Source organism: Peromyscus maniculatus, chromosome 23 (assembly GCF_049852395.1).
Source record: "Peromyscus maniculatus bairdii isolate BWxNUB_F1_BW_parent chromosome 23, HU_Pman_BW_mat_3.1, whole genome shotgun sequence".
Classification (NCBI taxonomy): Eukaryota; Metazoa; Chordata; class Mammalia; order Rodentia; family Cricetidae; genus Peromyscus; species Peromyscus maniculatus.
Genome location: NC_134874.1, coordinates 6522419 through 6534497, shown reverse-complemented (window position 1 = coordinate 6534497; position 12079 = coordinate 6522419). Strand labels below are relative to the sequence as shown.

The 12079-nt window shown below is 39.0% G+C and overlaps 1 long non-coding RNA gene and 1 other non-coding gene across 2 annotated transcripts; both read left to right on the top strand.

The window, feature by feature from the left end:
- The first annotated feature begins 207 nt into the window (after positions 1-207).
- LOC143270575 (uncharacterized) lies at positions 208-11462 on the top strand. Its single transcript, XR_013047787.1, has 2 exons — positions 208-1289; positions 11265-11462. It is a non-coding gene; the product is annotated as an uncharacterized LOC143270575 (long non-coding RNA).
- On the top strand, positions 9741-9844 carry LOC121825556 (U6 spliceosomal RNA). Its single transcript, XR_006067883.1, has one exon. It is a non-coding gene; the product is annotated as a U6 spliceosomal RNA (small nuclear RNA).
- Positions 11463-12079: the final 617 nt, after the last annotated feature.

The following is a 12079-nucleotide window of genomic DNA, read 5'->3' as shown; positions in this document are numbered from 1 at the left end:
TTGATTGATTTTAGTTTGAAGTCTGTTTTGTTGGATATTAGGATAGCTACACCAGCTTGCTTCTTAAGAACATTTGATTGGAAAGACTTTTCCCAGCCTTTTATTCTGAAGTATTGTCTATCTTTGAAGTTGAGGTTGCTGCGAACTGGGTCCAATAGGGCCACCAGACCGAGGGAGAATGGGATGAAGGTGCTCAGGATAATTGGGATTCTGCGATGACAGGCAGACACAGACACCAGAGTATGCTGTGAAACTGCTGCAATTTTACTGAACATCAGGCTGAGATTTTATACAATCTTAACATGGAACTAAGCCCAGTGGCAAAAGAAAGCAATAGACTCAATCTTTTATGGTCACACAATGTGGTTTTCAGAATGATTAATCCTTTCAGACAGAGACATGCTGTGGCCTGAACCCTAAGAGCCAGATCCCGTACTTAATAACTGGTAATCCATTACTAGTAATTTATAAGAGACAGTTGCAAAGTCCTCGCCAAGAGCCTTAGCCCACCTCTTTAGCACAGGTGCTATACCCCTCAATATAGCTGACCTTGTCTGCCTATCATATGTACACCATACCTTTCTGCTTCTAGCCAGCCTTTCCATAAAAGTCAACTGATTCCACAACATTCTTTTCCCCCATGATTTACCCAACTGATTCCCTTCATAGTCATAAGCCCCTGTAAAAGGGGGGTGGATCTAAGTAATTCCTACTTGTGGGATTCCAACAAGAGGGTGTCCACCATTTCCCATTAATACAGTATTGAATGTACTTTCCAACCATTCTTGTGGGAGTTGCCAGTTTCCTAAGTTCTCTTTCTTGTGAGTTTGCATGAGCTGAGTGAGGGTTACCTAACAATCTTTTTACTTTTACATTTTCTTCCTTAGAATCTGTGGGAACCTGAAACATTAGCTCTTTCTGTTCTAATCCATCCATGAGTGCCCCCACTGAAGTAGGTTTTTTTGTGCTATCTGCCCAAGGGCTTGAATCACTGGGGGTTGGTGCTGGTGTAACAGTTGAGGAGTTATCAGGTACATCAAGCGAGTGTCTGCGGGAGTCCAGGCACAGGGAGGTTGTTATTGTCAGGAAAGAAGAAAGAAGCAGGAGTCTTGCCAACCATCCACGGAAGGCTGGTCTTTAGGGAACAATGTATCCAAGAACCATTGCTTGGGCTGATTGCCAGGGGACCGCCAAGGACCTAGCCTGTAGAGACACGTGTCCCCCTTCCTCGTGAGACCACCAGATCGGCATTTGTCACTTGGGCGACACCGTTGCGGGTGTGGCATGAGGTGTGTTTTCTGTATGCAGCAGAAACATGGGTCTTGCTTTCATATCCATCCTGTTAGCCTGTGTCTTTTTATAGGTGAATTAAGTCCATTGATACTAAGGGATATTAATGACCAGTGACTATTAATTCCTGTTATCTTTTGGTGGTAGTATGTGTGTATTTCTCTTCTTTGGGACTTACTGCTGTGGGGTTATCTATTGCCTGTGTTTTTGTGGGCATAGTTGTCTTTTTTAGGTTGGAATTTTCCTTCTAGTGCTTTCTGTAGGGCTGCATTTGTGGATAGGTATTGTTTAAATCTGGTTTTGTCTTGGAATGTCTTTTTCACTCCATCTATGGTGATTGAAAGTTTTGCTGTGTATATTAGTGTAGGCTGGTAACCATGGTCTCTTAGTGTCTGTATTACACCTGTCCAGGTCCTTCTGGCTTTAAAAGTCTCCATTGAGAAGTTGGGTGTTATTCTGATGGGTCTTCCTTTATAAGTCACTTGGCCTTTTTCCTTTGCTGCTCTTAATATTCTTTCTTTATTCTGTATTTTTAGTTGTTGAATTATTATGTGACAAGTGGACTTTTGGGGGGGGTCTATTCTGTTTGGTGTTCTATATGCCTCTTGTATCTTCATAGGCATTCCCTTCTTTAAGTTGGGAAAGTTTTCTTCTATGATCTTGTTGAATATATTTTCTGTGCCTTTGAGTGGATATTCTTCTCCTTGTTTCTCTATTATTCTTAGGTTTGGCCTTTTCATAGTGTCCCAGATTTCCTGGACATTTTGTGTTATGACATTTTTGGCTTTGGTATTCTTTGACTGATGAAACTATTTCCTCTATTGTATCCTCTACACCAGAGATTCTCTCTTCCATCTCTTGTATTCTGTTGGTTATGCTTGCATCTGTGTTTCCTGTTCATTCACTATTTTCTATTTCCAGCATTCTCTCTGTTTGTGTCTTCTTCATGGTTTCTATTTCCCTTTTCAGGTCTTGAACTGTTTCCCTCACCTGTTTAATTGCTTTTTCATAGTTTTCTTGGCTTTCTTGAAGGGATTTATTGATTTCTTCCATTTTTTTAGTCTTTTTCTCAATTTCTTTATTGATTTCTTCCAATTTTTGTTTGTCTTTTTCTCAATTTCTTTATTGATTTCTTCCAAATTTTTGTTTGTCTTGTCCTCCATTTCATTTTTTCTTGAAAGGCAAATAGCATCATGAAGCTATTTTTAAGTTTGCTTTCTTCTGCTTCTACATTGTGATGTTCAGGTTTTGCTGTTGACAGAGGGCCAGGTTGTGGTGATGCTGTATTGCTCTTCATGTTTTTGTATGTATTTTTGCCTTGACATCTGCCCATCTCCTCCTCTAATGGGTATAAGAGGTGCCTGTGCCTGAGTGAGCTGCTATTGGTCCACTCTGTGCTTGTTGTGTCTGTGTCTTAGCATCACCCTCTGGGTCCAATCTTGGCTCTTGGTCTAATTGGAGCTGGCAGATTCTGTATCCAAGGGAGCTGCTCTTGGCCCAACCCAAGCTAGTTGATTCTGTGACTCACAGAGCCCCTCTTGGTCCAATTAGAACTAACAGATTCTGTGTCTCAGGAAGCCTCTCTTGGTCCAATGAAGGCTGGTATATTCCATGTCTCCAGAAGTTACTCTTGGTCCAATGAGAGGTGGTGGTTTGGTTTCTGTGCCTCAAGAAGTTATTGGGGTCACAGGCAGATGGGTATTTGGGCAGAGTGTGGAACTTGTAGATTGCAGAGTCTGATGGAGTTACATTACATTGTTAAATGAGCTGTATATGTACAATACTTGAACAAGACTAGAAAGGTATGTACAGTATATTATAAGAAAATAACCTTAAATTTGTATCAATATAAAAAATCCATACCAATGTTAAATATTTAAGGCTAGTAGTTGCTTTTTTGGTTTCAAAGTAGAATCAATAATCTATATTTTTATCCTATCTTTTTATATCCCCCCTTTGCTTTTTAGAACAAGATCCCTGAATCGTATCTCCTTTATTTAGCTTTCTTCCTGATGATCACCAATAACAACTTGCAACCAAAGCCCCTAAATAATGACAGATATCCATAAACCACCTAATGACCCAAAATCACCCATCCCACCATTGGGAATGTGGGTGACATGTTCTTAAAACTACTTCCTTTTGGGGGTGGAGGTAATGGCATCTTTAGGGGATCCTAAGAAATTGGGATAATTGTCAAGTCCTGGGAGAGCTCACGGTATCATTTGTTGTCAGTCTCTGTAAAACAAGAAAATGAAGGGCTTGTCTCAACTCCTGGCTAGAGTAGTCTATGAGGCTGGACCATCTCATCACTACCTGAAATTGTCCTGAGTAGTTTGTAGTCCAAAGGTGATCTTTGGGTGGTATTTGTCAGCTTAGTGGTGTTACCACAATCCAGGTTGAATTGTCATTGGGGGCCCCATTATCCTTTGGAGACATCAAAGGTCACTTTTAGGCATGGTCATGGTTCACTGAAGAAAACTTAAACATTTTAAATGTCATATGTAGCAGATCTCTAGAGCACAAAAACTTATTTCCTAGTTACTTGATAGAGACTCAAAGCTGAAATCATGTTCAAGAAGCTCATTGAAGCCTTTTTCTTGAATTAGTTAGTACTCTATATGACCATTAATATCATGACAAAAATTTACATATATATATATTAATTGTATAAATCTTAAGATAATGTTTATACCTTGAGAAAATGTTTAAAACAAAACCAAAAATTATGAGATAAGTGACAATAAACTTGTCCATTAAGTTTGGTTTTTCTTCTGTCCAATCAAGTGGCTCTCCTGATATGTGACAGAGGTTTTGGTTCTTCTTTTTAATAAGCATGCTTGGGTGTAGAGGAGAGAGCCATGCTCCAATTCCAAAGCCAGTTTTATTTTTAATTGAACTGGGACTACAAAACGACAATTTATCTTATATGTCTGTAGAGAACAGCAGAAACAAACATTTGTGAAGATTTATAAAATTTTATCCTGTTGGAAATGTGATATACCTTCAGGCCATTTACTCTTTTTCTTGGGACATTTTCTCTGGATGATTCATCCTTTTTCTTCAGATGTTTCATTTGTCCAGTGGTCTTCAGATTCCTTAGCTGGTTGTCTTCATTCTCCTGAAAGGACAAGAACACAAAAACCTGCCCCAAGTCTAACTTTGGAGAGTTTCCCTTTTGGCAAGTTATATCAGATCAAATGAAAAGCATTTGTTAATCTTATAAGTTAGTTTAGATTGAATGGTCACACTGTTTGATGATCTATCATCTGTTCTAATCAAGATGTCTCTCTTGTTCAGGTATAATCTTTATCAATTTTAATGGCATCCATAGTTTTTATTCTCCCATGGAAACAAAAGCAAAAGCTCTTCCCCAACATAACACATATCCTGATTTCATTCTGAGGGTGACACTTCTTTAAAGTGTACAGAATTATTTAATTCAGCAGTTTTTTTGTTATCCAATGGCTCTCCACAGCTGCCATTACATTCTCATTAACATTTCAAAATTTTAAAGTTAATAAAGCATTGTGCAATCTATTTTTGCCAGTCTTTATTACTACTTTCTTTTTGTTAAGCATGTCTTTTAGAGTTCAGTTAGATCCTTCTATAACTGCTTGCCATGTAGGATTATGTGGAATACCTGTAATACACTTTATTTTGTATTATGCAAACAACTGTTTCATTTTACTAGAGACATATGCTAGAGCATTGTCAGTCTTAATTTGTACAGTTATCACCATGATGGTCATAACTTCTAACAGATGTTTGATTACAGAATCAGCCTTTTCAAACTCAAAGCAGTTTCCCTTTGAAATCCTGAATATATATCTATGGTATGGTGTACATATTTTAATTTTACAATCTCTCCAAAATAAAATACACCCATTTGACAAATTTCATTTCTTTGAATACCCTTTGGGTTAGTTCTTGCAGATAGTAGAGTTTGGTAATAAAAAAAATAGTAGGACATTTCACTATAATGACCATGACTTGTTGCCAAATGATGGAAAAAACTTTTTTCAAAACTTTGCTACTGACATGGTGTTTCTTATGAAATTCTGAGGCTTCTAGCAAATTTCCTACCAATAGTTGATCAATTTCATCATTATCTTGTGCTAGAGGCCTGAAGGAAAGTATGGGATATGATATGTATTACATATAAGGGATGATTTTTATTTTTGATTATCTTGTAACTGAATAAATAACAAAGTCAATTCTTTATCATCTTGAATAAATTTTGCAATTTTAATATGTAAAACACCTCTTTCTGAATAATGAGAGTCACTATTAAGTCATATTAAGAGGTTCTGGAAATCTATTAATACCATGAGAACAGCATATAATTCTTACTTTTGAACAGAATCATAAGGACTTTGAGTTGCTTCACTTAAATTTCCTGACTTCAGCCTGGGCTACCAAGTGAGTTCCAGGAAAGGCACAATGCTACACAAAGAAACCCTGTCTCGAACAAGCAAAAAACAAACAAAAAAAATTTCCTGACTTATGACCTGCCATTCCTGATTTATTTGGACCAATATGAAATGTAGGGGCTACAGAAATTGTTGTTCCCTGTACAATGTGAAGAAAGATTCAGTTAGCTGTCTTCATAAACTTAATTGTCGTACTTTTGGGATATTTATTGCTTGTCTCTCCCAAAAAATTACTGGAAGCTCTTTGCCAATGGTCATTTTCTGTCCATAAAGAGGAAATTTCCACATGAATAAAAAGTACTACAATTTCTCCTGGGTCTATTTCTGCTAATTGACAAAGTCTCAATTTTCCATTTAGAATCAACTCAGAAACCATCTCTACATAGGTCTTTAATGTTTTACTCTGTTTGTATGGTAAAAATGTCCATTCTAAGATATTATATTCTCTCTGTATTAAAATTCCTATTGGAGAATGCATAGAAGATTGAATAACCAGAGTACGATCAAACTCTGGACCAAACCATCCACAAGTGCATCCTGTAATTTGTTTTCTGCCAAATCCAATTCTCTATCAGCATCAGCTGACAGTTTTCTTGGACTATTTAAGTCTTTGTTACCTTGTCAGGTTTGAAATAAATTACTTAGCTTTTGAGTTGTTAATCCAGTTATGGCTGTTGCCAGGTAATGTCTCCCAGCAAATTTTAAAGTCACTAAAAGTCCACAATTGATCTCTACTGATTAGTACTTTTTGGGGTTGAATTTTTTTGTAAACCTATTTTATATCCTAGGTAATTAATAGAGTCTCCTCTTTGTATTTATTGGGAGCAATCTGTAATCCCCATCTAGGCAAAATTTTCTTTACTTCTTCAAACATTTTCTCTAAGTTATTTCTATTTGAATCAGCTCGTAAATTATCATTCATATAATGATAAATTATAGATTGAGGAAACTGATTATGAATTATTTCCAATGGCTGTCATCCAAAATATTGGCACATGGTAGGGGTGTTTAACATCCCTTTTGGGAGAACTTTCCACTGATATTAATGGGCTGAGAATTATTATAAGTAGGGAATGTGAAGGCAAATTTTTCTCTATCCTGTTCTTGTAAAGGTATAGTGAAGAAAGAGTCTTTTAAATCAATCACTATAATAGATCATCCTTGAGGTAACAGAGAAGGCAAAGGAATTCCAGGTGTAGAGAGTCCATCAGCTGAATTACTTCATTTCTGGCTCTCGAATCTGTTAGTATTCTCCATTTTCCAGATTTCTTCCTAATGACAAATATGGGAGAATTCCAAGGACTAGTTTATTCAATATGTTGAGTATGTAACTGCTCTTGTACCAGTTTTTCTAAGGTCTTTAATTTTTCTGAAATCAAAGGCCACTGATCTACCCAGATAGGTTTGTCTGTTAACTATTTTAAAGGTAGGGCTGTTGGTAACTTTGAAAGATCAGCAGCTTTTGTGCCCTGTTTATGAACAACCTGAAAGGTCAGTGACTGTTCTTCACAATACATTTTAGTATTTTCCCCAGAAACATTTGTTAGTTTATTATTTGTTTTTGAGATTGAATGAATGTTAATCTGGGTATTCAATTGCTGTAACATATTATATCCCCATAAATTCCTTGCTATGTTAGCCAATTATGGCTCTAATTTTCCCCTATGTCCTTCTGGCCCTATACATGTGACACATCTTGACTTTATTTTACAGATAAAGTTCCAGTCCCAAAAAGCTGAACATTTATGTCCTGAAGAGGCCAATTTGGATGCCAAGATTTTGGTGTCATTATTGTTATATCTGTCACGGTGTCTACAAGACCCTCAAATACAATGTCATTTATTCATATTATTTAACTTTGGTCTTTGATCATTTATAGAAGTTTGCAAAATATTTGCATTATTGTTTTTCCTGAAATTTTTTTTATCTTCTAAAGCTGTTATTTGATCCAGATCAGTATGATTTTTTACAATAGGCGTTATGTCCTTAAATTGCTTTGTGGAAAAGTTCCACAAGGTGATAGGGAATGACTAAACCAAATTTGACATGGGGGCCTGAAAGACCCCTGCTCCAAGATGTTTCCCAATGGCAAATGGTTACCTTGTCTGTGCCTTGTTGAATTACATTCATTGTTACTAGTTCTGCTTTTGCCACGTCTTCTCTGTACTCCAGAAAACAGAGGCTTTCTATTTGGATTATTCCTAGAAAAGATTGTTTCTATGAATGCCCTGTCTACAAACCCTTTTTAAGTGACCTTGTTTAGCACAATTAAAACATCTGACATTTTGATTATTCTTCAAGCTTCTAGAAATCACCTCTGCTATCCAAGCATCAGCATGGTTATAAGATTCAATATTGATTGTATCTCTGATCCATTCCTCTGTCTTTATAGATCAGCATAATCGCCCTTTCCAAGCAACTGGTCTTGGAAAATTTCCATACCTCTATCCCTACTTTGTTGTTCAATTGCCTCATCCACATCTTTCCACCAGGTCCTTCACTGTAATTGAGGACCAGGTTCCAATACTGTTAGAACCAAGTCTTTCCTTTCTTGTGCGATAATTCTGTTACTAGTTGACCATGAATTTTACATCTACCTCACAAAAGGAGAATACATATCATATGAGACTATTGCTTCCGTAAATCTCCTCAAATTGAACATTTGCACAGGAATCCTGTCAGCTCTGACATAGCCTTGGGGATTCCTGTCATTTGACAGTTGTTCCTGTTCGGTGACTGAATAAATTAAGGTTGAGTTTTTGACAATTTTGGGCTGTTCCTTTCTAATTTCATAATGTGATGGTAACATTGGTTCTCCTTTAAATTCCTCTGTCTTTGTCTGAATATCTCTATGAACTGTTTTAATGAGTTTTTCTAAGTCTTCTCACTTATCACTCAAAATTACATTACATTTTTAATAAGTAGTTGTAGGGCTTGCATATTATCAGTCCATTTCTGATATTTGGGACTGATATCAACCAACAATTTTAGTGATAAAACAAGAATCACAAAGCTGATAATACTTATATTTAATGTTATGTAAATCACAGCTATTTAATTATCCCCTGATTTAATTGTTCCATTTTTAAACCGTCCATTGTGGAATCATACAGAGACCTAACTCCCTCCATCATAATAGTGTTTCCTATTTTTTTTTTTTTTTTGGTTTTTCGAGACAGGGTTTCTCTGTGTAGCTTTGCGCCTTTCCTGGAGCTCACTTGGTAGCCCAGGCTGGCCTCGAACTCACAGAGATCCGCCTGGCTCTGCCTCCCGAGTGCTGGGATTAAAGGCGTGCGCCACCACCGCCCGGCGGTGTTTCCTATTTTTTAACATGGGAAAAACTCTCTCTCTCTCTCTCTCTCTCTCTCTCTCTCTCTCTCTCTCTCTCTCTCTTTAACTAATTCATGCTTTTAAAAATCTCAGTTGTCTCAAAAAAAATCTGCTGATGTTGACAATGAATTAGTGTGAGGCTAAGATTACCGTGCAGCACATCTGGGCAGAGAACACAGGTGGTGCACAGCCTGGCCGAGAACAGCTGTCCCTGATCACGTGTCAGCAGCCTGAGGACAGGGTTCAGGGGAAGTCCACAACCCACAGGAAAAAATAGCCAAAGATCCAGAAGTCTGAAAGGCAGATACAAGTGATCCACAAAAGCAGCACATGTGATTGGCAGGAAGTGAAAACACAGAGCTGCCTGAAGACAGAGCTGGCCAGATGTGAGGGACTAACTCCAGTGGCTTTGGAACCCGGGTGCCTATCGAGTTTGGGTTTTGTGGAGCTTGCTGTAGAAAAACTGCAACAGGAAAATCCCAGACCCACTCAGAAGGCTTGGGGAAGAAAAGGAAAAGCCAGCCAGCCACATGGCGACTCCAGTGTGTGAAATTCCCGCAGAGAGCTCTGCTGAATGCCTGTGGCTGCAGAGCCACGGGCAAGGGGCTAATTCCTGAATTCGTGCCACCAAATTTGAACACCAGATGATGTGTTAATCTAATCTTTATCAATCAAAAACCAGGAGTTGTACTCGCTTTGGCAGCACATATACTAAGATTGGAATGATACAGAGATTAGTTTGCCCCCTGAACAAGGATGACATGCAAATTCGTGAAGAGTTCCATATTTTTTGAAGAAAAAAATAAAAAACCAGGAGTCAAATATTGGGGCAAGAACCTGAAAGATGAGAGAATATGGAGCAGCCCCCAGTTGCCTCCTTCCTCTTCCATTCCTTCCTCCAAAGGGCTGAACTCCTCTCTCTGCCCACCTCACCACTTCCTGACCTCTCTGTTTACAGTCCTCCAAATCTATGGTCTGTAGTGGCTAGCTCCACCTTCTGACTAAAAGCAAGCTTTATTTGTCAGATCACAATCAGAAAACCACACAACAGAGGTCCCTGATGGGGAAGATGAGGAAGCATTGGCCAGATGACCAAGGTCACCAGATTAGAAGTGATGACATTTGATTCAGGATCAATCATCTATATAATTTCAATGCCTTTTAAAAACATTTAAAGGTTTTTTATATTTGTGGGTGAGGCATGGCTGTGCAACTACACACCTGTGGATCTCTGAAGGAATCTGTACTCACCTTTGACCATGTGAGTCTTGGGGTTGGAACTCAGGTTCAGACTTGGAAGCAAGTGCCTTTATTGCCTGAGCCATCTAGCCTGTCCAAAGCCTCTCCTATTACCTGCTGTGTTATACTGATTCCATATTGACTAAACAATGGAGAGCTGCATCAATTTTTGATGCAGAAAGTGCATCAGGCCACTATTTGGCTTATATCCAGATAAGTGGATATAAGCCAAATAGTGGCCTGAACACCTATGCAGGGCAAGATTTATCATTCCCATTTTACAGGTGAGGATTCAGTTGGCATAGAATGTAGTTCAATTCCTAGAGTGCTTGCCAAGCAGGAGTCCTGGGTTCCACCTCCAAAACCCATAAATTGAGTGCCGTGGTGTACACCTGTAATCTCAGCACTTGGGAGGTAGAGGCAGGAGGCTTGTTTTATATCATATAATTTTAGAAGTGGTAATTGATATTTGTGGATTTCCTGGTTTTAGGATTAAATATGTGTTGATTTATTTTTACGTATAGGAATGAGTTGACATCCTATGTCTTCCTCTGTCACTCTTCACCATGTCTTTGGAGCCTGGGTCTCTCACTAAACTGGACACTCACCTTTAACTAGCCTGACTGACCTACAAGCTTTGTGGATCCATGCTCTCCACTTAGAGAGTTACTCCCAATAGAGTTACAGATGCCCAAGCACACCTTGATTTTTTACATGGTCTCTGGGCATCCTAGGTCAGGTCCTCATGATTGTATGTCAACCACTTTACCAACTGTGCCATCTCCCCAGCCCACAACTAAAGATCTTATTATCAGTGTGTTCCAGCGATTCGGGCACTCAATGGACTTCTGTGTCCTCTGTCTCTCAACTCTGAGTCTACACCGATGCTAGATGCACTGTTGTCTTTTGGTTATAAATAATAGGGATTGGGGTCTTGGGCTCTACTCAATTTCATTTCTTCTTTCTCTCCAGACAAAAACAACCACGGTGAGGCCTTTATCTGCAACTGTGAATGTGAGGCCACCATCTGCCTCTCCAAAGCTCCATACAACAAGCAGTACAAAGGCGTTCACTGTTAGACTTGTCACCTCAGTTACTGTACACCATCCCTGCCTGCCTGGTTGTCTTCACTACACAATGTGCCCTCTAATAAAGCACCTATGGAAAGAGCTCAGCTGTGGTGATTGTAGTCTCTGTCTATGGAACATAACTAGATCCTCAGAGAACATCATTCCATCCAGCTCTGGAAACTGAAGATTAATGGGAAAGACATTGCCATTAGGGGAGCACCTTGAAGAATGGGTGACGAGCCCGGCCATTCCTTTTATCCCAGTACAGTGTGATGCAGATGCAGAGGAAGGGAAATCTCTGAAGTTCAAGGCCACCCTGGTCTGAAAAGTCAAGTTCCAGAAGAGCCAGGAACACTGCACAAAGAAATCCTTAACAGAAAAAAGAAAACCAAAAAGTAAAAGAAAAACTGAGCCTTAGATACAAAGTGGGAGTTAAGGAAGACAGACAGGGGAGGGGAGGGGAGAGATAAGGCAGGGAGAGGAAAGGAGGGGTCTGGAGGGAAGGAATGGGAAGACAGAGAGGTAGGAGGGGAGAGAAGAGAAAGTCATGTGGGCAGAAAGGAACATCTTGCAACTAAAATTATGGAACTCAAAGCACTCCTGCTGTGCGCTCATCATAAGAAGTTGGATATAGCCAGGCGGTGATGGTGCATGCCTTTAATCCCAGCACTCAGGAGGCAGAGGCAGGCGGATATCTGTGAGTTTGAGGCCAGTCTG